Below are 24,630 nucleotides of genomic sequence, written 5' to 3' on the forward strand. Positions count from 1 at the left end.
CCAAGTCAGCCACACAGCCAAAGAAACCCTGGTTACAGGTAGGAGCATTAATAAAATACTTTATTTTTAACAAACCTGACAGAGACACAGATTGCAAAATGGGGAGATGGGTGCAGGTCGCTTTCTTTTGATAATTTTTACTTACTAATAATAGTTTTCTGTAACACATGGACCTCAATTATTTCCCTCCAGAGCAAATGCAGTGATACATCATTAGCTTTGGCGGCTTCTGTTCCCCCGCTCTGATTAATTGTAACCTTTCCCGATATTTGATCGTAAATGAGAGAGTATGAATTGAGAAGCACAAATTAAATTAGTGTGTCAAGGCAGCCTGCAGAGCCAGAGCTCCAGACAAATGTGAGCTGGACTGAAACTCAATCTCCAGGAGAAAGCAAATGTCTGGGACGGACTGATGGCAGCACAAATCTCTGAGAGATCCTCTGTGAGTGAGAGGTAAGAACGATGTTGGTTCTCCTTCAGCACACACTGGTGCAAGTTCCTGCTCCTGAGGCAAGTGGAGGGAGACCAACATGTATCTGGTGTATCTATACACCTAATATATATTCAATATATTTACTATAACTCATAAAACTATTAAAAATTAGGGAAATTGGGCTTTTTTTCTTCAACAAGGAACAGCAATAGCAATCGTTTTGCGTTTCCTTTCTGTTTAAGGATGGTTCTGAGCTTCTTGGTAGGGACCCTGTGCTGCTGGCTGCAATCAGAGCAAGAGCTTCTTTTGCAAAAAAAAAGAAGCATGCCCCTGACTGCAGGCTTACGTTTTTAAGATGAATTTATCTCTATTTTTAACTGAAAATACAGAGAGCACTACCCTGTTTTTCAGGAGATAAAACCAGAACCTATACCTGGAAAAGCACAGTGAACTGAATGAGAAGACAACAAAGTTCATGGAAAGACTCTTAAAACCACACTGGTTTCAGGTCAGCCTGACACACTGCTGTGACAAAAGGAGAAATCCTGTTTGACTTTCCCCATATAATATTACTAAACACTTTCCTAACTCACAGAGTATCATTCTGGATGGATGGGATGGAAACAAATGGGAGACACCCAAGCAGCAGGGGGCAGCTGCCTGCAGAGCACCTCAAACCAGAGGTAGGTGAGTCCTGTGCTCATGTCTTGTATTTATTTATGAAGTGACTGCTGTTACCTAGAGGGAGATCTCATTACTTCCTTACATGCAAGGATTTTTGTTTTGCCATGGGGATGGACAACATGCTGGTTGGTTCACCTGTCTAATGAGGGATCCATTTCCCATGACCCCTGCTCATCCCTCTGCTCCTAATTATGATTTGAGCATTCCAATTTGGGAACAATAAAATAACACCTTGGAAAATGTTCTCACATACTCTACTAATGATGACTTTAAACTCTGCCCCTCTGGCAGCAACAAAAAGGACCTACAAATCCTGAATAGACCAAGTCAGCTCACATTTTGAGTCTTTTACCATCCTGCTAAGCTCTTCTACACACAAATAATGTGCTGATAGAAATTAATCACCTGTGACCACGCAGTTTTTCCAGACTATTCTTTCAGTTCAATGGAAGTACAGAAGTATCATTTTCAGTGCACGCCTATGTGAGTTTTAGACTGAAAAGCTTGACGATCAATAGGATTCAACTTGTTATCATGGATTTTCAAGGTGTCTGGAATTTTTTTGAGATGGGACAGACTTCTAAGTCATTTAATCACTATTAAAATACATGCCTTAATCATGGGAAGATACGTACTTATGGCCTTGACCAACAAAAATGCCTCTTTCCCAAAGCCCCTCATTTACCCTGTGGCATTCTGCTCATTTCAACCTCAGGTCAAATCAGCCAATTTCTCAGCGTTTCTATGTCACTGCACAATATAATCAAAAATACGTTTAAACAATTACAAAGAGTCCAGGACTTGTCATTGTCCGTGGTTCTTTTCAATCCCACAATACCTTGTTTATGGTTGAAAATGCCTTCATTTGTCACAGCACAGCAGTGTATCTCTTGATAGCCGGCCCATGAGACATATCTAACAGAAATGCACAACGGAACAAAAGACAGGAAAAAATAATAACAAAAGCCAATGTATGCTTCCAGAGAAATAGTAAAAGCTGGTACAGAGTGGCCAAACTAGGATTGATGTACTCCAGGGAACAATACTCATTCTTCTTATTGAAAGCTACTCTTGTACGAGGACTCATTTCCACACACCGAGTGACATGTGCTTTCCTAATTTAGAAGTCTTGTGATTCCCAGTGGATTTTAATGCTCAGTAATTTTCAGCTGAGTAGCTTAAACGCGTATATTGTAGTCAGTCACTCTCTATTATCTCATACACACGCACACATAAATAGCAACGTGGATACAGAGCTTCGTGCAGGGAATTAGTCTGCAACAGCTCTGGGCAGATTAAAGAGGAAACCCCCCCTCAGCCCCCCGAACCCCTGGAGGTAACTCAAATAATTTCTATCCCTAGCAAGTGCAAAGATTCCAGATTTGCAGAAGCAAATAGTCCTCTGGGTGCTCAGCTTGAGATAATTAATGGTATTAACTTTGTAAGAAATGCTGGACATCCACAGGGAGAGGGGATTAAATAAGGCACCCATTAAATGAGACACCATGAGTCTCAAGTTACTACTGGAACTTCAGTTGTAAATTATTTTTTTCTGAGTTAATATTAGCACTATTTTAAGACAGTTCTATATTAAAGGATAGAGGTACTCTATTTCTATGTTTTCAATTACAAAAAAATACCCAATAAAGGTAATAATATCAAGAATGAAAGGGATGATAAATCAGTAGAGAAGACAAAGTGAGCAGAGAGATCAGACAAACCTGCAGGAAATATCGAAACATGGACAGTGGAACTGTAATTCTGAGTATTAGTAAATATGGACATTCCTATAGGTCGGGTAATTGTAGGATAGGAACTGCAAGGATATGAAATTCCGTATTTATCAGAAGACTTAGCGAAGTTCCTGAAAAACACTTGGAAAATTGTTCTTATCAACTAGGTACCAAGTTACACCTTCTTTGCATTTTGGGCCACATCCACAGTTGGGTCTGCTGAGCAACACCTCAGCAAAAGAGATGGACTGGCATCGACTTGTAGCACAGCAAAGGGGATTGAAATGTCTTGGGTTTGCATGTAAAGCTTTAGTTTTAACCTTCTGAAACTGAGTTTCCCCAACACTTGATGACAGCTGCAAAGCCGGCATTACAAACACACAGAATCACAGAATCAAAGCTGGAAGAGCCCTTCAAAACCATCTAATCCAACCAACACTTCCAGAGATGGTGACTCCACCACCTCCCTGGGCAACGTATTCCAAAGCCTGACCACTCCTTCAGTGAAAACATTTTTTCAAGTATCTCATCTGAACCTCCCCAGGTACAACTTAAGGCCGCTTCCTCGTGTCCTTTCAGCTGAGATAAGGCAGAGGAGACCAACCACGCCTCACTGAAACTCCTCCTGGTATCTGTAGGAGCAGTAACATCCTCCCAGCCATGCCAGTTCCCTCAGCCACTCCTCCTAGGACATGTTTTCCAGAGCCTTCCCCAGCAATGTCCTTTCTGAAGTGAGGAGCCCTTAATTGAACACAGTGCTTCAGATGCATCATTTGCAGTGTGACCTCAGCAGTGACCAAAGCACGGTAGGCTGCAGCAGGGCTCTTCCACAGTTCCCAGGCAAGACTTCTCACAGGACTGCATAGCTCCTCACAAGTGCAATTACCATGGATGTATTCCGATCATTTTTAGAAGACAGCTTTTACTTGGAATAAAAAGGAGGCAAAATGTTTTCTAGGTCTAGAAACGAACTGTTCTTGAGCTGGTTGCATCCAGAGCTGGATGCATCCATAAACACACCAAAACTGCATCAAGGAGGGGCTCCAGGGGGGTGCCTGCCCCAGCAGAGATGACTTTACAGCCCCCAGAGGTGTCACAGTGACAAGTACGAATGGGACGGAGGGGACACACGCCCGTGACAGCACCACAAACCACTGGAACAAGGCAATGACACTGGGGCTCTGGAATCGACCTCCTGCCACAACTCCTCACTGCTGTGTTTGCACTCAACACACTTCATTTTCCTACAATAATATTCCCTGCATGTCTTATTTTACTTCTTAAACACTACAGGCTGTGCTGGCTTGGAGGAATTGCTCTATTACTGTTAAATTTGTAATAAAAAGGTTGCTTTCCAATGAAAGATCAACAGCAACAGATGCTTCATTATTCATCCATTATTAATGGCAAGCCTCTCACAAGACTATCTTCAGGATGACACACGGGATCTGACTTGTGTTGGCCAAGAAATGGTGCAAAATCAGTTTATTTGGTATGTCAAAACACCTTTAACATGCAAACAAACAGATCTATAGATAAATGTATCCACAGCAAGTGCCCTCAAGACGAAAATCACTCCTGTTATTATCACTGCAGGTTCTCTCCCTTTCTATCTGCTTTCACTCTGCATCACTGTAACTGAGGGGAAGATATTTCCACAGTCTGCAGTAAATCACGAATGTGTAGAGTCTACCTTAAATTTTTATTCCTTACATATTTTCTCTTTTTTTTTTCCACTCTGCATTGTGCAGGAAAGCTGGTCTGAAAGTCAATTCTTATCCTATTACCTATTGAGTTGCTGTCAGGCCATACTCTGTTTCCACATTAAAAATGAGAACTGATCCCTTGAAGGGTTTCCAGAGCTTACTGTTTATTACCCTCTTCAGAAAGTTTACCCTAAGCTCTTTATACAGAACACGGAACGTTTATAAAGCGACGTCTGCTCAGCCCTCCTCCCTCTGGATAATCCCCAGCGATCAATAATTGCATCTGAGGAATTCCTCAACACTGATTTGTTTTCAGAGCCAAGCAACCCAGCCATGCAGACTGTGTGTTTTGCCACCTCCACACAGCAGTTTGGAAATGATAGGCCTCACTGCTCTCTGACTCTGACTGGGAGCTAACAGAGACTCTTTATGCCTTATCTCTGAAGCTGATACGGAAGTCTTCAGACCAGCCACAAAAAAACAAACAAAAAGTACACTAAATTGAATGAAAGAACCCACATGTTTTAATCTCAGTGCAAATCCAGAAAGATTAATGCTACTGTGAGGTTTTCATTGTTTTCCACCTTTTAAATGTGAAAAATTGAAATGTTTTTTGGCTGAAGGCAGGTTCTGAGCAACTGGAGAGGTTACTGGCCACCACTGCCATCTTCCAAGAGATGCTGCTGCAGGAGGTGGCTCCCATCCCTTCCTTGCACAGATGTGAATTACTGCTTTTTGCTGGGCCCATCCATACACCGTGTCAGGGAAGAGCCTCTCCAGGCCCTCTCCAGGATGAGAGGTTTCATCTAAAATGGTCCAAAAGGGCACTTCCAGCCTCTCAGAGAAAAAGAAAACAACAAGGAAAAGAGTTTGCCAAGTAAGTGAGCAGCTAAGATGACTCCCAGAAGTCTTGCTCTGGAAACACCATGAGAAGCTGCCATGTGACTGCGCCTATGAGCTGATTCAGCTCCCAAACTTCTAAACAATTATGTTAAAAAGCCACTTGTCTCCCAGAAGAAACACTTCTGCTGGATCAACATGGCATCATCCCTCCCCAGTCTGCACTGACTGATTTAACAGCAGCTCTCAAGGCTGTCTCGTTGGGAAAACACCATCATGACAAGGAGTCTGTGAGAGAAGGCAAGATCTTCTCCAAGTACTTTCTGATAAATCTTATTTACCACTGAGGGTGAGATGCTGAGGCTACGTAGAGGTGAAGAAGTTGGCCATCATGTCTCAGCAACCAACAGCTCACAGTTCCCCAAGGCTCCCATTCTGCTTGGTGAAATGGAGCCAGTGACCCATCAGACTCCAACCCCTCTGTTTATATTCAAATACATGTATCTATATTTAAATTCAGCATATTTGCATCTGAGATGGCAGGTCCTTCTTAAAGGCTCACTATCAAAAATGCACTATCAATTAGAAGATGACAATTAACAGAAAAGGACATCTCTGCATGCTGACTCTGATTGCATTCGCTGCTGTTTTCAGAGGCAGGGAGATTCATTAATTCATTCATTCTCCACTTCGTTACAGAATGACTCCAACAAAGCTGCTGATACAACTGGGAAATCAAAAGATGAGCCAGGAAAGTGACTGCAAAAAAATGCATTAGGAGAACATGTGTGGTTCTGTCAAGCGGCGGGGCCAGAGTCAGCACTTCGGGAAAAAAGGGACTGCAGAGTCGCTGGCTGAGAGGGAAATGAAATGTGCAGAAGGAGCTTGGATCCCAAAGGAAGTATTTTCTTACCAGAAAAAAAAAAAAAAAAGATAGTTTCTGTTCTAATGAAATATGCTGTCCTACAAAATCTCTCATTTAATTCTCACCGTTTCCCTCTTGTACTTAAATAGGGAATCATATAAAACTCAAGAGTTATTTAAGATATAGTTAACCCCCCAAAATGTCGATTTTCTCAAGTTTTGGACATAACTCAATAAATACCCTGGAATTTTCTGTTTCAGCCGATCTGAAAATTGCGTGTGCATGTGAGATGGCTTACTGTTTGCTTCACGAGGCAATAGAAAGGTTTCAGAAAGGTGACTGTAGGACAGCCATGAGACTCAAATTGTTTGAGACACCACAAATGCGTGACCAGAACATCTTTTTACTCTCTACCCCTGGAATTCAGTCTCTGCACTCCTTGCATGTGCACCCTGTGTACCCACCCCTGTGTAACTGTGCCCACCCTCAAGCTCAGCCATACTGACAACCCTGGCTTTCTACATTATTTCTACCTTCTTCAAGATAAAGGCAAGAAGATGTCCTGAACTGCTTTTAAAATAATTATGCAAAGCACAGTGAGCTGCATAATACCTTTTCCAATAAAAATCCCCTTTTAGCACTCTGACAGCAATCAGCTGTGTTATTATAACTATTCTTTCTCCTTGTGTCACTCAAGCTGAATGTTTTAAATGGAAATAGCATCATCTTGTCCCCCCGTGTTTCTTACTTGTGGTGGGTCCTTGCAAGTAACCAACGCTCAGGATGCCAAAAGCTGAAGGCTCAGCTCGCCCACGGAAGAGATGTGATATGAATAAACCAGTGCAAAGTCCATGTGAGCTCCTTCTCCCTCACTAGCAGGGAAAAGCTGGATCTGCACTGGAGCCACCACGCAGCCTTTAACTACCCATGGTACCAGTTTAAGACATCAGTTCATTCAGGATATGGATGCATTTTTTACAATACCAAATATGCAGCTGGGTATCTACAGAGAAATTAAAAAACCCATGTATAGTTACTAGGGTGGCATGACACTTCTTTAACAGGGTTTGACTTACTGGAAAGGAGTTTCAAAACTCAAAGGAAATTCCAGAATTCTGAGAGCTCTATCGTGTCACTCAGCCTGCTTAGGGCAAATCTCACTCCTGAGCACCTGGATCACAGATCACACCCAGAGCACAGCTGGGTACTCATCACTGTGCATTTCGTACCTCCCCAAAACTCACCAAAGCTCATCTCTCTTTTCCCCACTGCAGAGCTGTGTCATCTCAGTCTTGGGCTTTCTGCAACATCATCTGGGTCCTGATGCAACTGTTGTTGGCTTCAGGGGGGGAACTCTGACCCAAGAAATAGCCACTTTTTTCTCTGTCTCCTTCTACTGAAATGGGAAGAATTAGAAAAATAACCCTCCGTGGTGGCAGCACACGCAGGAGCAGGGGAGGGGGCAGAGCTGACTTTATTTAAGGAAGCCCATCTCCTGCTCCCTCTCTTTGCTGCCACTATCTCCCATTTCCCAATGGAAACCAAAGTTCCCCTTTGTCAATATTTTCTAAGCCATGATTTTGTAAAGCTAGAAAAAGACTGAGTTTCCCATTATCTGGTCTGAATCCAGCAAGGCTTATGCTCATCAGAAAAGGAAAAGGAATCAAAGTTTCCGACTTGGAAAACCTCTGAGCCAATATTTGTAAATAAAGTCTAATTTAATTACCAATATATGTATTTTTCAGCTGTCCAACTCTGAGAGAGCACAATCCCACTGGGATGAAGCAATCACACTGTTTAACATGCAAAATCACTGCTCGCCTACCAGCTTATTAATAGGTAGTTTCTAATTCAGAGGAAAAAGCAAAGAAGGGCAATAATCATAACACGAGCATCTGAAATGCTCCACTGAGCTCTGCAAACATAAGAAAAGAGTTTTTTCTCTTTCCCCCCCCTCCAATGACAGCTTTCCAGTGCCGCTGGCATCCATCACATGTGCAGAGGCAAATGCTTCCACACTTGGTAATAATCAGAGCAAGGGAATTATGGATTGGGAGGAGGAACTGCAGGGTTTTTCTCTTGGCTAAAAGCATACTTCCATCTGAAAAGCTGGAAGGGAACTCAGTAGTAGCTTCCTTCTCCATTTCCACCTTCCAAGCAGAGCCAGGATTCCCTGCAGATCTCCCTGCACATCACCCGTTTTTCCTGGGCTCTCAGTTTTGCCATGCTTCTGCTCCATGCACTGAGCTGGGATGGCTCCCGAAGGACTAACTCCATCAGCTCCTGCCTGGCCTTTCCACACCACTCCTTCCTTACCCACTTATGCAAAATAACCTTCCAAACTCCATCTCAAACCCATCTTCACTGCCAACTCTGTCCCTAGCTACACTGTCACCTTGGGTTATCAAAACCAAATTTATTCCACTGTCCCTTTTTGACTAGCAATGTTTGCTGCAAAATAATACAAGATGTAAGAACTGTCCTCAACAGAAAACTCCTCCTGGGAGCAGATAAAAAGGATTTTCCTTAATGTAATCATGAACTGAAATCAATAAATACACAGCAAGGCAGTACAGAGGCAAACTTGGGCATTGCAAGGATTAGGTAGGAAATGAATATAAACTACTCCTGGTTACGAGGAAGGAGTAAAGAGCAAATACAAACATAAAAGACACAAGCAGAATACAGTATTAATAAATGATTAACATGGCAGATTTTAGGACAAGTGTTACACATTCTGTATCTCTATAAAATCAGCTTTTAAAAGTCTAAGACATTAAGGCTTAATCAGAGTACATTGTTTTACAGATGAGATATCACCAGTCAGTTAAATTGCAGGAATGGAAGTGGGGGTTTAATTCAAGCTTCTCTAGGGAGGAGATTTGTTTGAAAGAGGTCAATTAAGCTTTCCACTCCAGTTAATCCCTTCTGTTTATTTAAAAAAATCTAGAATAAGGAAAAAAAATTACAATAGGCCAGCAAAGCAAAATTTTCCTATAGATGCACCAAAACAAAAACCTGCAGGTCATGCTGCTTTCAGCTGGGAGAAACACAGGCAGAAATTGCAATCAGTCTGCATTTCATATGAATGCATCACGTGGAGATGATTCAGACCGAATTATTCTCCAAATTAGCTTTATGAAACACTCTCCTCCAAGGAAGGCAGCAGTGCTCGAATTGGTTTTGGTAGAAGTTAATCTTTTAACTTACAAGTCTCGTTTGGAATGAGTCTCTGTGGGGAAGAACAGAGGGCAGAAGAGACTGGACCCTCAAAGAAACAATTTCCATTATTTTGCATTTTGCTTTAGAAGTCAGCAGCCACCTCCAGCCCCTTTTCCCCACAGCCCTCAGGCTGTTAATAGCACTATTTACATATATTTCCCTTAAGCTTTTGAGTCACCACTGGTCATTTAGGTCAATATATTTGTTTTTTCTGCTCTTCTGAATATTGATGGGTTTCAATCTTTTTTCTCTCTTTCTTTGGTCCTACTCTAACTCCTTTCTGAGCTTCCCACAGCAAAGCAGCAAATGCCAGGCAAGCCCCACACTGTGCTGCCCATCTGCTTCCTGCTGCCGCCTTCCTCCTCGCCCCGTGCTCCATCCGCTCTGCGTGTGCCTGATCTTTGTGCAAAGGCCTTCTGGATGTTAAACACTACCCACCCTGCTGAATCGGAAAAAGAGAAAAGCAGGATTAGCCCCTTCCAGAGCCAGCACTGCAGAGCTTTTTTCCCAGTGCTTTACCAGCACTGAGCTCTTTTCCAGTGGGGAGGTGAGGAGCCACCACCGCGCTGTGACATCTCCCAACCAGCAAAAGCATCGATTTCCATTTCCTTGCCATTAACTGCAGGAAGGGTGCTCCCAGCACTGAAGGGAAAGCCCTGGAGCATGTGCCTGTTCTAAAGACTCAAGGAACAATCCCTACAGGGAAACCAGCACAGGCCAACAGGGTGGGAGGGGAGAGGGGCCTGAAGTGGGAAATGCAGGGGCAGTGAGGGCAAGGCAGGAGGCACAAACACAGGAATCATGTTGATTTCTCTGGGAAGACAAGAGCAGCACAGAAAAATCCGTGTGAGTGGCTCCTAGTGGAGGGGAGGCTGAGCCAGAGAGGATAGATGCAATAGAAAACTGAGCAAGAGAGGAGAGACCAGGTGAGGAGGAGCTGAATCAGTTGAGTAGCTTTGACTTGATTCAGTATCACAGAGGAAAGGCAACCCAGCAGCTAAAGGGCAGGGAGGAGGATCTGATCAGCCACGAGGTGAAGGTAGCACAATTACTGTGGCAGCTGCTGTGCATCTGTTCTCCTGGGTCTGCCTCTGTATTTCTCTTGGCACCCTGATCACTCAGAATTGAGTTAATTAGACACAGACCTGTCAGCTCCCCTCACAAATTCATAAACTCCTCCTCTGGGCTCAGCTCTAGCCCTCGCTCTTTCCTCATGGAAGCAAGACTTTGAGAGATCAGTAACACCTCATCTCCATCCATGGCCTCAGGAACATCTCATTTATGCAGGAGCCATTTAAGGGGTTCCTTTTCTGGTAAAGAACTTCCACCCCATTAGAGTACATGTGCTTTGTCCCATGCTCTGTCTTCCTTTAAAAGCAAAAATCTGCTTTCACAGCTGCCTCCATGGAAACAGTAACTCTGTGGTGCTGGCAATGCTTCAGGCTCAATGGGCTTGGTTCAAATGTGGAAATCTGCATTTCTTGATTGCAGAGTGCCAGGATCCCAGAGCCCAGCCAGGTCCCCTCTGGCTTGTTGGACAGCACCAGTGAAGTTCCTGTGGGTCAGATCTCACATGCAGCAGCACCAGTCCAAGGCTACTGCTAGGGAATGCTTGGGACAGAGGAGGAGGAGGCAACGCCTTTAACTCACACACATCCTTACCTCTGGCAGTGCTGATGTGGATCCTGAACTACTGAAGCAGCTCATGGAGACGGAGGTAAGTGCTCAGCTTCCCTCCTGTAATGAGCTTTGAGACCAAACACCCAGCAAATGTAAATTAAAACAGAATTCCTCCAATTCCCATTTTAAAAAATTTGCTTCCCGTGCTCTGCTGGACAGGCCCCTCCATACCCTGGTGCATCCCCCAGCAAGGTTACTGCCAGTGGAAAACCACAGCAACACCCACTGCACTCCTGGGCTCCAAAGGAGGATAAATAACTCCTCTGGCCCCTTGAATCCCCTAATCTGAGGCTTTCAGACTATCAAAGAGGATGCGCAGCAGCTGCACAACAGAGCGCAGGTAGAGAAGAGAGAATTTGCCCTCTGGCTTGGGAAAATTGGTCCCTGTGTAATAAAACACATAGCTCTTCTCTAATCATTTGTTCAGCTCCATAAATCCCAGGACATAAATCAGGCTGTGAGGAAGAGCAGCTCTGAAGGAATCTCTGCAGAAGGAAAAAACCCAAACCTCTGTGACCACCCCGAGCATCAGGGCCCATGGCTGGGGAGCTGTGCTGGGGCTCAGTCCCAGCGCTCCGCGGGCTCCACGTCCCTTTGCTGCCTCTCACTTCAAAGGAGCTGCTCAGTCATTGCTCTATAAATACCAGCAGAATGGAGCTCAGGGGCAGCTGGTGGTGAGTATTAGGGAAATGCAAAATTCAACAATCCCTAATTGCCCTCCAGTCAACAGTACCTGTTTAAATTACTGTTATTATGGCAAAGATATTGAAATTGCTAACATAAACACAACCGAGGGTTGCAGATGTTGTAGCTTTCCACCAGCAAACATTTTATTTGCTGCTAAATATCACCCCTCTCAAAACAAGAACAACACCCATGCTGGCCAACACCCAGCAATCAGGGGATTTGCAGGAGGGTGCCCTGCAAACAAGGATGGAGCTGGTAAAGCAGGAAAAGCTCATGAAGGGAAGGCTGAGAAGGGAATTCACCCATTCTGCTAGGAATGATTAAAAACAGTTACAGAAAAGATGTGAAGAGCGACCAAAAGGAACATCCAGCCATGTGTCAGATGAAAACTGAAATATGTCTTTTTAACAAAAAGGACATGGCGTATTTGTCAAAAATACTGTTTGGGAAAGATGAGAAACAGCTGGGGCAGAAGAAGCAGGCCCAGATCTTTGCAAGGTCTTACTCAAGGCAGGGATTTAACAGAGCATCTTTAGGAGTCTCCTCACCACCACCTCTAAACACTCCTGTATCAGCGTCCCCCAGTGCCTCCTCCAAACACTGAGATGTGCACACAGACCTGGGCCAGCACAACTTAGGTTTTCTTTCCTTCTCTGTCCATCCTGCCCAGGTTTGTTGCTCAGAATCCCAGACCCTGGAATGGTCATGAATGCCCCCTGCTGCCAAAGCCAGGGGAAAGAGGAGCTACCTCCAGCAGGACCGCACTCAATGGACACTAAGGTGCTGGCCAACAAGAGGCTCAAGGCCCATCCCCCCTGTGCTGGGTATCAGGAGCTCGCTGGATCCTGCAGGATGAGGTCCCATGGATTAGTCCTTGGCATCCTGCCTCGGGGAGCTATGCAGATGATTCAGTCCCATCAGCAACAATAAATTCAATGAGCAATGCTATTTCCACACACAGGGAAAAACTCTGAACGCGTGGTAAAAACACCACTTGTGCAGACAGGGAAAAGATCTGGAGTCGACACAATGCTTTACACATCGCTGAAGCTCAAGTAACTGCAAAATCTAGCCCAGAATACTTTTTACTTGGTTATGTGCTGGTATTGCAGAGGATTTTTTAAAATACATTTCTACACCAGACAACACCATCAACCCTGGCTCCACTTAAGGAATTATGCTGATGTAACTCTTCTGAGGGGCTTTGTCTGAGTTTCCTTTAATGGATGCCAAAGAGCCAAACTCAACCCAGTTATTAGAAAGACTGCAGGTTCTGCTCGTGGGGAAGAGCTGCCTCTGCTGCACATCCCCTGCAGTCCTGCTCTGGAGGACTCACTGCCTATGCGGAAAGGGCAGAGCAGGGAAACACCGAGTGGCACAAGCCCCGTTCAGCTGCAGGGTGAAGTGATTTGTCCCCATCACCTCAGGAGCCTGGGCGTGATTTTGAGACCCCTCCCTTTCTCATGTGAGCATTCCCAAGGGAAATCACAAGCCCAGAGGTGGAGACACAGATCATGTCTGCTGCTGAGGGGGGCTTAAGCCCTGATCCTACACACACACAGGCGTAACTTCATTCCAGCTGTTTGATCCTACAAGGGTTAATGAAGCCATTCCTGTGCTCAAAGCAAAGCAAGTAGCAAAGTTTGCAGGACCAAGGTCTGGTTTTCTTTCCTGAGGCAAGGAATTGCTTATTTTGCCATTGGTTTTCTTGGAAAAGTCATCATTTTTTTGGAGCTGCCCTTTGCCGCAGGTTCTAACTATTTTGAACCTTTTCAAAATGCCACTGCTAGAGCCACTTTATAAAGCACCAATAAAATTAATATTAAGAATGACTTTACGCATAATTCATGGCCTCTGGAAACCATTTCTCCTTCGCCTGGCGAACCAGGCAGTCATGCATTTTACATGGCTCTCTCATTTTCCTAGCTGTGATGCGCTGCTCCAGGAGCAGCAGAGCTGTGCTGCACGTGTCAGTCAGACAGCACACAGGAGACGCCCCAGTGCCAACACCAATCCGCGGCATCGCCTGGGACAGGACGCAGCCTTTTACTATCGGGGGAAAATCGGGGACTTACAACAGATTTACAGTCAGGCTGAACCAGCTCAGGGGACACCCTCTGTAGTATCTGTCCAGGTACAAAATGTTCTACTTAATCTTCCTATTTGTTTCCTTTGGATACATTAGCCTGAGAATTTATGGCAGCAGTGCTTGAAAAGTAGGGAATTTTATGCAAGTATTAGAGAAAACCACTGGGAAACATTTAGCAGAATAAACTCAAGAAGTGGTACCAGAAACACAACTGAGAAAGCTTGTGCTACATACAGCTGTGGTATGAGCATTCACTTAAAGTAATTAAATTAAAGAGTTGAAATATCTCATAAGAACTGTCTACAATATGCCACAGAGGAAGATACGTAAATCAAATAAAAAAAACCCAGATGAACATCTAAATCTCGTAACTGTTTGATCCTTCCAAAATAAATCCAGGTCAATTTTATATTTTATACCCAATTAAATATGTTGAAGCTGATACTTATTAACAGTCAGCTCTGAAGCCCCTGGTTAAAATAAGACGGATTGTAATTTTAGAATATTGATTCAGACAGGCCATACTACACAATTTGTGATTTATACCACATTTGTGGACAAGATCTCACACACAGAGAATCAGAACGAGATATAAAGAGACTCCTAAAATCTTGAAGCTTGAAGGCTATTCTTAAAAACAGGGAAAAAAGACAAAAAAGGAAAAATCAGCTTTACTTAGAAGTTGTTATTATGGCAAAGCACTGTCCAGTGTCTCCACCACCTCAAACTTGAACTTCAGGCCTTACCAACATTCCCCTGAAGAAACCAATAAGCTCTACCCCTCTTATTCAGCTTTAAAAAGTCTAGCCAATTCTTCTAATGTAGGTTACAACAGAAAGGGAATATTGTAATTCTTTCTCAAGAGATTTGAAGAATGGAAACACAGAGTGGTTTAATTAATGTGAAATAATCAAATTCAACTTCATATAATTAAATTTAATCACCTATCAGACTTAATAGGCCAAAAATAACAAACGGCATGAGAAGAATGAGAAATCCAGTGCAAAAGGTCCCAGAGTCAATAACATGCTTATTAAAGCTCTGAAGTTTGCCATATGTGCCAGTAAGAAAATGGAGTATTGAAGACTCACATCCTTCTGCGAAAAAGGCTACCAGGAGTACAGCAGAAAAAGAAGACAGTGGAAAAATTAAGCCTCAAAAACTTTCCAAGCAGAAAAACATCTAACTTTGGAAATTTTTGGTTTTTAATTACTTTCATGAAGATTGAAGAGTGAAGGTTGAAAACAAGATTCCTGTAGCAAGGAAGAAAAAACACTTTGGAAGCCAAGGATACAGTGTGATGTGCACATAACAAAAGGCAAAACTGATGATAAAGATTTTGCTGGAGTCATGCAACATATCCCTGATGACTACTGCAATGAGAGGGCATCGTAGAGAGGCTGGAAGAACGTAACAGAGAAACACATGTAGGGAACATCAGCTCTTAGCTCCAAGATCCCAAAAGATACAAGAGGCTAAAAAGAACAAGAGAAGAAGAATGGAGGCACTTGACAGTTTTGCTTGCTGCCTTTTTGCTGATGTTACATGGCGTTTCTTTCAGGGTATTTTAATTTTTCTTGAGTGATTTAAATTGCCAGGAAGTATTGTTTGCATTAGGTTCAGTGCCACGTCCTAGAAATTAGAAACAAAATGCGGTAGTGTTGCTTATTAAAGGTTAATTTGTCTTATTTTCTGCAGTACTTTATCCATTGTACACTGACATCAGACAGTCTTTGTCATGTCAAACACTGGCCTGAAACAGAAGCAGAGCTTATTCCCACTGAAACCATAAGACGTGGGTATAAACTCATCTACCCCCCAAGATGAGAATCCATAGGGGTTCTTTTATTGCTGTAGTCTCAGTTTTGAAATTACAAATACTGAATGTCACTCTGCCATCAAAAGCACACAGTACATCATCCTACATACCACAAATACAGAAATACACCTATACATGGAACTGCACATACATGTATGTACACTCATGCATGACTAGATGCAGCTTTAATCAGTTTTCCTGGGTCTCACCCTGTGGTTTGGCTTCATTCAACTTTTTCACCCGTGTCAGAGGTGTATAAAGCCATCGTGAAACTCCCAAATCAGATTCCCCATCACTTCATTTCAAGACTCAGATCTTAAAACAAACAAACAAAAAGCCAAATTCTCATGATGTCCCCTGATGCTTGGAGTGCAAAAATGAAAATGCAGGTCTTGCTCTGTTCTTCCCTAATATTGCTAAATTTTGTAACACTGCAGGAAAGCCCCTTTGCTGTGGTGACGTCCCCTCTACCACAGGCAGGTATTTGCAGGCAAACCCCCTCTCACATGGCTGGGCCCCACAAAAACAGGAATGGGGGAGCCCTGCGAGCCCCAGCACTGCCAAGGCGCCTCTGCAGCAGGAGCTGCTCCTGCTGTGGCTCTGCAAAACCAGCAATTCCCACGGCTGCCCTGTGCCTGCAAGCCCCTCCCAGGGAATTCACGTCTGATCAGCCGACAGCTGACACAGAAGTGCTTTCTTTCAGTGTCACCACTTTATCTAGCTCCAAAAAAAACCCTCACAGCCTTACTACCATCAACACCTTCAGCTGATAAATTTGGCTGATCTGGGCCCACGGGTTCAAAAGTTCTCCAAGGGAGGGATGAGGATATAAACAGAGCATGAGTACTTAAGCCTCCTTAGGAAGTCGGGCTAAAAAGAGATTTGACTTTCTAAAGTGCCATGATACAGTCTGGTAAGATGGTTTCAAGCCATGGGTGCAGGGCAAGCAAGGAGATCAGTGCCTCTGAGCAGCACTGAATGAACCCTTTGCACTGCATTACCTGCAGACAGCTTGCAGGGGAGAACAAATAGAACATTTGAAGATGTGGGGAAAGGTGTCAGGCTGGGCTGGGGGGATCTCCACAACTCTAAATCAAGCAGGTTTAAACAGACTGGATCAAAAGGCTGAGGACAACTGAGGACAACAAGGCCAAGTGCCAGGTCCTGCACCTGGGTCACAACAACCCCAAGTGGCACTATGGGCTGGGGAAGAATGGCTTGAGAGCTGCTCTGCACAGAGGGACCTCACAGGCAGCTGGATATGAGCCAGGTGGCCAAGAAGGCCAAAGGAATCTTGGCCTCTCTCAAGAACAGTGTGCCCAGCAGAACTGGGAAGTGACTGTCTCCCTGTACTCAGTACTGGGACGTCACATTTTGAATGCTGTGTTCTGTTTTGGATCCCTCATTCAAAAAGGGACACTGAGGTGCTGGAGCAAGTGCAGAGAAAGGAAACCCTAGAGAAGGGTCTAGAGAATATGTCCTGAGATGAGGGGTTGAGGGGGCGTGTTTAGTCTGAGGAAGAGGATGCTCAGGGTGGGGGGGAGCCTCACTGCTCTCTACAGCTTCCTGAACAGAGGTTGTAGTGAGGTGGAGATCAGTCTCTCCTGCCAAGTCTGAAGAGAAAGGATGAGAAGAAATGGCCTTAAATTGGAGAGATTTAGGTGAGATTCAGATTAGACATCAGAAAAAATGTTTTCCCTAGAACAGTGGTCAGGCATTGGAAGAAGTTGCCCAGGGATGTGGTAGAGTCTGTGGAAACGATCAAGAAGCGTCTGGCTGTGTCTGGTGGTTCAGGGCTGCTGTGCCCTAGGACCCAGTACCTAGGGTGGTGCTAGCTGGATGTTTGGATTAGCTGGGTGATCTCAAAGGTCTCTTCCAACTTTGATGATTCCGTGATTCTGTTAAGCCAGAAAACAGTGGGAAAAGTATTAAAAAAATTTTAAAAGGTGATTTTGTAGCCAAGAAGTTCTTATGGATTGTGAGAAGGCTCCAACACCCTCAACATGCTGGGGATGCTGAAATTCCAGATTTCTGCACTAAAGAGGAATGTGCTGTTATCCTGCCAGTATTATACATTCTTTCAGCCTTGGACACCTATTGATTTAGCAGCACCAGAGAGATTTTAACACATAGAACAATACAGTCCAGCTCTGAGAAAGCAATGTCCTGATGCACGTTGTTTACTCCCGTCCCGTGCACATGGGCAGCGATGCCCTTTCCAGCAGGCTTGGGATGAGGTGCACTCAGAGGGCTCCCTTCCTCCAGCAGGGCTGGTGCTCCCAGCTTCAGCAGGGGCCTGGGACACTGCTCTCCCCTCTGCCCTTCTGCACAGCACAGAGAGAAGGAGATGAGAGCCATGGAATTAAGGGAGGGTAAACAGAGGATCCTGCTGGGGACCAAAGCTTCGACCTTTGGGCCCCAGGTCGGTGACTGATGAACCTTGGGTGGGTCTTCCTTAAAGCCTTCAGAGCTTTCCTGGACAATTAAAACAGGCAATAAACTCCAAATTTCCACTGGGAAGAGGAAGATCACTGCAGTATGTGATGGCATTACTCAGTCCCCACCTGTACTCAACATCCGTGCTGGCTCCAAGATGCAGCACCACCGGTATCTCATCCTCCTCCTCCTTCTGCTCATACTTTGTTTATAGAAACAAGTTTGCACTCCCTGGTGCTATTTTTGTACTGTGCTATGACTCCTTCCCACCCAGTTATTCACATAATTACAGCCACCCCAAGATTATGTTAATGGTTTGAGCACCACATTTGAACACAGGGAAAACAAACTGGAAGCCAGGCACAGAGCGTTGTCTGTTCTCCCCAAATTAGAGAACAATTCTCTACAATTACAATGTCCCCATCCCTGTTGTAATTAACAGAGTGCAGTCAAACTAGATAATACAAATGGTGTTAAAAAGGTCTAATTTGTCTAAATAAGAGAGTCTATTAGTGAACAAATTACATACTGCCCCTAGGAAACAACACAACACAGGGAAAGTTGATATAAAAGCATTTTCTGAGCACTTCAGATGTCACCAGCCCAGTGTCAGCTCCCAAGTGCAGACTGATGTCTGTATATCCACAATGTTGCACTCCAGCTCCACCTGGGTTTCTACCTGTCTCCCTTGCACTCCTATGCAAAAAGAAACTGTTTCTCGTGAAATACTGACAGAAACAATGCACATTTTGCAAAAAGTTTGTTTTTGAGTTTTCCTCTGGGGAAAAAAACAGAACAAGCCAAGGTAAAACCAAACCGAACCAAAGGTGTTCGGCTGGGAAAAAGTCTGGAAAAGTGACTGCTCTTATGGAGTGCTGTGTGTCCACAGGCTGCCAAAGAAGAGACAGCTAAGCAGCATTTTCAAAATTTTTCATTTTTGGGGAAAGCTGGATTCCAAGCAAGTCCCTTTTCTTGTAGGTGCATACTTAAAATGAGGCTAACACTTCCAGTGCCTCCCATTAAGGAAAGCATAAAATCATCCCAATGGAACTGATTTTTTATCAGCCAAGTCAGTGAAGCCATAATTATTGCAGCCCTCCTGGGCTGATAGCTACCAGCCTTCATAGGGCAGCAAGGAGATAAAGGCAGCATTTACACATACATATAATCACTTTATTTCTCTATTAAATATTCATTTCCAAAGGATTTATAGAGTCCCTGTGCAGCAGCCACCACCCAGCGCCCGCTGTGCCGCTGGCAGCTCCCACACGGATGCCGTGGGCTTCATCCAGCACTTAACACTCCTCCTGCTTCTGCCTTCCTGAGCTTCCAAAAATACTTATTTTATTATTATCATCCTAGTTTTCTTCTTCTACCTGCACAGTGAACGCACTGGTGCCACTATTTTGGATTTCTTGATCCTGAATATCAAAAAGCTTTAACACTACTCTGGCTGTTTCTCAGCTTGTGGTGCTCTTGGCCCCGCATTTTTTGGCTGTTGCCTTTCCAAGCCCTCCCAGGATCAATGACAAATGCCTAAAGGCCAATTGCCACTCACTGCTATCACTACATTTGTGCTTTTATGGAGAGTGCAGGGAATGGCATCACATCCACACTCCTTTAATTTCTAGGATGCCACCAGATATCTTACCAGATGATATCTCAGAAATCACGTTTTCCTCCCAAATTGCTCTGATCCTTTTTTTGTTTTTCACAGAACAAATACAGACTTGCATCTTTGGCCTAAATTAACTAAGTAGGAATTATGCACAAGCTCAAGAACAAATACTGATTTGCAGAATGTTGCTAAGCCAAACAGGGGGATGTTATTCTCATTATAACAACAAGCTTCTCCAAAGCACGGGAGTCAAAGCAACCCTCGCCCCAGCATTTTGCAGCAGCTGGCTTTGCAGGGATAAATACAGCCTCGTGGGCAGTTCCATCTGCTGGCCCACCAGAAATGGCAACATTGGGAAAAAAACCCCATGAAAACTCCCTAAATCTATGTTTTACTCCAGAGATGACACATTCAGCTTCCCAGCTGGCTTCTAAGTCACTCAGCCTCCAAGATTTATATGAAACAGTACTTAAAAATACTTTTTACCATTAGCTGGAGGGAGAGAGGGGACAAGACAGCAAAAGAAAGAGCATCTGCTCTGAGACTATTGAAAAGCTCAAAGTTTATCACAAAGGGCTGCAAAGAGAGCTAACCAGGTTATACAACAGAATATCCTGCCAGCCTGGGAACGGCATTTTACACCAGAAGTCTCCTTCTCTAACTGCAGGCACTGCACATGCAGCAGCTCAACACAAGCCCCTGGTTAGGAGGTGGTTCCAGATGAACTCAAGCAACATCTGCAGCTTGGTTTTGCACCACTCACTGAAAGCCCATGAGAACACCAACCTCAGACTTCCACAGGACCCACGGGACTGAAGCACCCCACAAGTCTTTACATATGACATCCTCTGACAAACAAATACACAATAAGCCCTTTTCTCCGCCTTCTCAACACCAGGAAAATAACCAGAAATGAGATTTTGAAGGAAAGGAGTAATGTTTCTGGGATGCAGTGAAATGAAAACCAACAGCAAAACCCCTGCATAGGTGTCTGGGTTCCCTGGAAAAATCACTATGCATTTCAACAGTTTTGGGGCAAGGTGCAGCCTGTCCAAACAAAACTTTCTGCCAACAGGCTAAAAGCAGTGGTTAAGGGTGGATGTTGCTGAGCTCTGCCCTCTGTGGTTGCAGCTTGGCTGCAAAGCATGAAAATATGCACGTTAAATGCCCCAAATGTTAAGATAAGCAAATACTTATTTGCCACAACTCTAAAGTTACTGCCAAAACCTCCGAAGATGGCTGTGCTGAAAGCATGAAATCCCTCTACAGATCCTGGAACAGCTCAGGTCGTTGAGTTTTCTATAGCGGCTGCCCTTTTCCTATGAAAGCATAAATTCTCCCTTAATTGAATTTGACAATTGAAAAGTAAAGAGATTTAAAATAACAAATGATTCCCCAGCTCTCCCTGCAGCAAGGTTAGAAACACTTAAATGCACTTTAGCTTAGCTGCCAAACCAGAAAACCAGCAAATAAGAAAGCACAGGGAATACCTGTGTTTATTAAATTCGTAACTCATCTTTCTCCAGGAACAGCTCTGCACTGTCAAACTTTTTTCCTCTTTTAACTGCAAGAAAAGCAATGAAAACACAAAACTATTTGGCACCACAAGGACTGTGGAGGTACCTACAGAACTGGCCACAGCAGGCAGCAACAAAATGCCTCTGTAAAAATATCCATGAGACCAGACCTATGTGACAGGGAATATTCCACTTGGGCCATGACCATATAAACTGGAAATGCAACATGTGCAAGGCAGGAGGCGACTTCACCCCTCATGTCACAGCTGATGGACAGATCCTGGAACAGCTTTAGGGTCAACCTTGGCATAACAATGTTAAAAAGTGAAAAGGATCCAGTAAAAATTACTGATGGGAGAAAAATGTCTTTTAATGAGAAATGTGGAGCTCAATCTGTTCAGCTTGTCTGAGAGGTAACTTGATTATAGCGTAAAACCCCTTCACAAAGGAAAACACAGCTCCAGAAAAAGGCTTTGTTATCTCTGCAGTAACAAATAAAAGAAGTCACTGGCTGGAAGCTGAACACAGGGAAAAGCCAACAAGGAAAGTATTTTTATAGCATGAATCATTAAACTCTCAAACAAGCTATGAAATAGAGCAGAAAACGCTGGAATTCTTGGAGATGCCATGTGAAGCCTGGCTCTCTTCCCACAGAGGGAAGTGCAGTGAGGCACAGCGTGCCCTGTGCTGAGAGGAGCAGGTGGAAGCAGAGCGGCTCACGGAACACCGGGGTGAGGATGAGGATGACTCAACAGCCCCTTCTGCCTTGGCTTTCTGAATCACTGCGGAGCGACCAGCCAGCCTCTCACGTGGGCACGGAGCAGCACTGATGTACTGCCACTTGCTCAGCCACAAGGAAATGGAATCATTCTTCCTCTTGAAAGTCTGTTTTACAAGACATTTGGAAATCTGGGTACCACCAGGACATTCTGATTTTATATGAGGCTTTCAAAGCAGCTGAAATTGTAAGAGGTAGTAAAGAAGAGTGTGCAAACCCACTCACACTCTCACAAACCTCACTCACACTGTTGGCTCAGCCAGGCTTTTGTCAAGGCAAAGTTAAGGGCAGCTGAACACAGCAATTTCCCTTCTTTGCTTTCCCACTTGCAAAGTAATTGCTGAGGGATATTAAAACACATGAGGGAAAAATCATTTGTGCCGAATTTTTTCTCCTCCAAAAATCAGACGATGTTTTCCGAGACAGCATCAAAAAGAGCATCTCTTAAGCTACTTATTAATGTTTAAACATGTTTATTTCAAGTGATAGCAGTGCTCTTTGATAAGCAATAATCCAGGTAAAATAAAAATAGCTAACAAAGGAAAACAAGACTGTTTGTCTGCTCTTCTGTCAAGCCGTTTTCAGAAGTTCAGCAATTAAAGGGGAACAGATCCTTGCTGGAAAAGCTCAGCAAAGCACAAAAAATGACAGTTCTGAGTTCAGAAACCCTTGGAGCTCTGTCCTCCCCTGGCCTTGGCACACCTGTTGCTGGGCAATTTGGGCAGCAGGTTTGCCACCAACGCCTGGCTGTGAAGGAACAGTGATCCAATGAGCCTTTCTTGGGAACAGCAGGGCCACGCTTTGTGCTCAGCTCCGGCACTGCAGCACCGGGATCTATGTTTAGAGACTCCCTTTAAGAGCTCATTTTGCAAAATACTTGCTCATTATCACCAACTTACCACTGATTAAATAATCATATACTTTCATCTCAGATCCAAGACAGCTTCTTTTGCCTAGTCTCTGAATTAAAGGGAGGTATTTTGCTGTGTTGGGCAGCAGCTTTACGGGACCAAGAAACCACATCAGTCATTCTGAGCTCTCACAATGCACTGAAATCTATTTCCATCTTCCCCTCAGCAAGTCTCAGCTCTCTAAAAGGTAGGTGGCTATCAGGTAACAGTAAAACAGTTTACCCAGGGTAGTTCATCCAAATTTTATGACAGATGCAAAGTGCTTTGCGGAGGTGGCTTAAAGCTATGGATGCTTGTACTGAACTCCTGCAATGTTTGCAATGATTCAAAATGATTTAATGACACAACTGCTTCGGGTTTATGTTTTTCTGAGCAGCAGGATGTTGGAGAAGCGAGTGTATCACGTTCCTCTTGCACTCAGAGCCCCACTTCACAATTTCTATGCCAAGGGCAGACTGTGCCCCACAGAGGCACGGGAGGGATGGAAGCTCTCCAACCCACGCACTGGCCCAGCACAACGGGTTTTGTGGGAACTCCGGGAACTCAAACAGCATGGGCTGCTGGTGACAACCAGTCAGGAGGCAAATATATTAATATATTACAGTGAGGATTTCCAGAAAGCCCTTCAGGAACCAGACCAACCTGAACTGAGCTTCAACAGAAGCTGAAAGTGCCCCTAAAGAAAGACACTGCTGGTTCTGCCAGCACCCCATTAGTTCCCTGAGAGCTCTGAAACAGGGACCTGACCCCTCTCCCAGCAAAGATCAAGATTTCAGCAGTAGGACAAATGGTTCAGGAACGGGGCTGTGTGAAGATTTGTCTGTACCCACTAACTCCAGCACCAAGTGATGCAGGAAGGTTTTGTGGAGCACCTTGTCTTCTCCCTGGCTATAAAGGGAACCCGTGTCCTGACACAGCCCCTCTGACACATTTAAACTCCGTGCCCAGAGTAGGCAGTGTTAGTCCTGTCTAACAACTGCAGACGCTCGTGCTTTGCCTAAGGCTGATTTAAGCCCACTAAAGCCCTCAAACAAGGCTTGACATACCATTGCTGCAGCACACGGGATTAATGCCGGTCCTTCTGCAGAGGGTGAATGTCATTTGCAGAACTGTGTTAATTCCTGATTTGAATTTAGATGATGTTTTTAAATAAGAAACAAGCTCAGAACATCCGCTGGGAATCTGTGACTTGGATAAACCTTCATAAGTCACTAAATACAAGTTACTATTGGAAAAGTGCTCAGTGTTGGATGTATAAAATTAGTAATAATAGTAGCAATAATAAAGGAAAATAGGAAGATCACTTCTAGAGAATAATGGCTTCAGACTGAGTGTTATGGGCACAGCTGATGTGTTCATAATGGTACAACACCATTAATGAGCTGCAGATCAGCACACTCAATCCATGAAATACATTCCCTTTCTTCAGGAGAAGAGGAAGGGGAAAGGAGGAGGCTCTACCTGGAGATAGGCGAGGGAAGTCCCTGGGGCAGACTGGATCAGGACAACAAGGGCAATGAGACAGCAAAATCCTGCTGCTGCTTCAGCCAGACTCTCGGAGTGCTGATACTTGGTGTTGTGTGCCCTCAGCAATTTCTCCTGCACTCCATGG

The 24,630-nt window shown here is 44.3% G+C and overlaps 1 protein-coding gene across 5 annotated transcripts in view; it reads right to left on the reverse strand.

Annotated features, from left to right (window-relative positions):
• The window catches only part of PAK5 (p21 (RAC1) activated kinase 5), a 159,598-nt gene that overhangs the window by 44,088 nt on the left and 90,880 nt on the right, over nucleotides 1-24,630 (reverse strand). The window contains exon 1 of one of the 5 annotated variants that reach the window (XM_063391485.1): nucleotides 1,956-2,021. The exons of the other annotated variants lie outside the window; for them this stretch is intronic. The gene's annotated coding sequence lies outside the window, so the exon portion shown is untranslated. Of the gene's footprint in view, nucleotides 1-1,955; nucleotides 2,022-24,630 lie in introns of those variants that run through there. 5 annotated transcript variants of the gene reach the window in all.

Source organism: Prinia subflava, chromosome 2 (assembly GCF_021018805.1).
Source record: "Prinia subflava isolate CZ2003 ecotype Zambia chromosome 2, Cam_Psub_1.2, whole genome shotgun sequence".
Taxonomy (NCBI): Eukaryota; Metazoa; Chordata; class Aves; order Passeriformes; family Cisticolidae; genus Prinia; species Prinia subflava.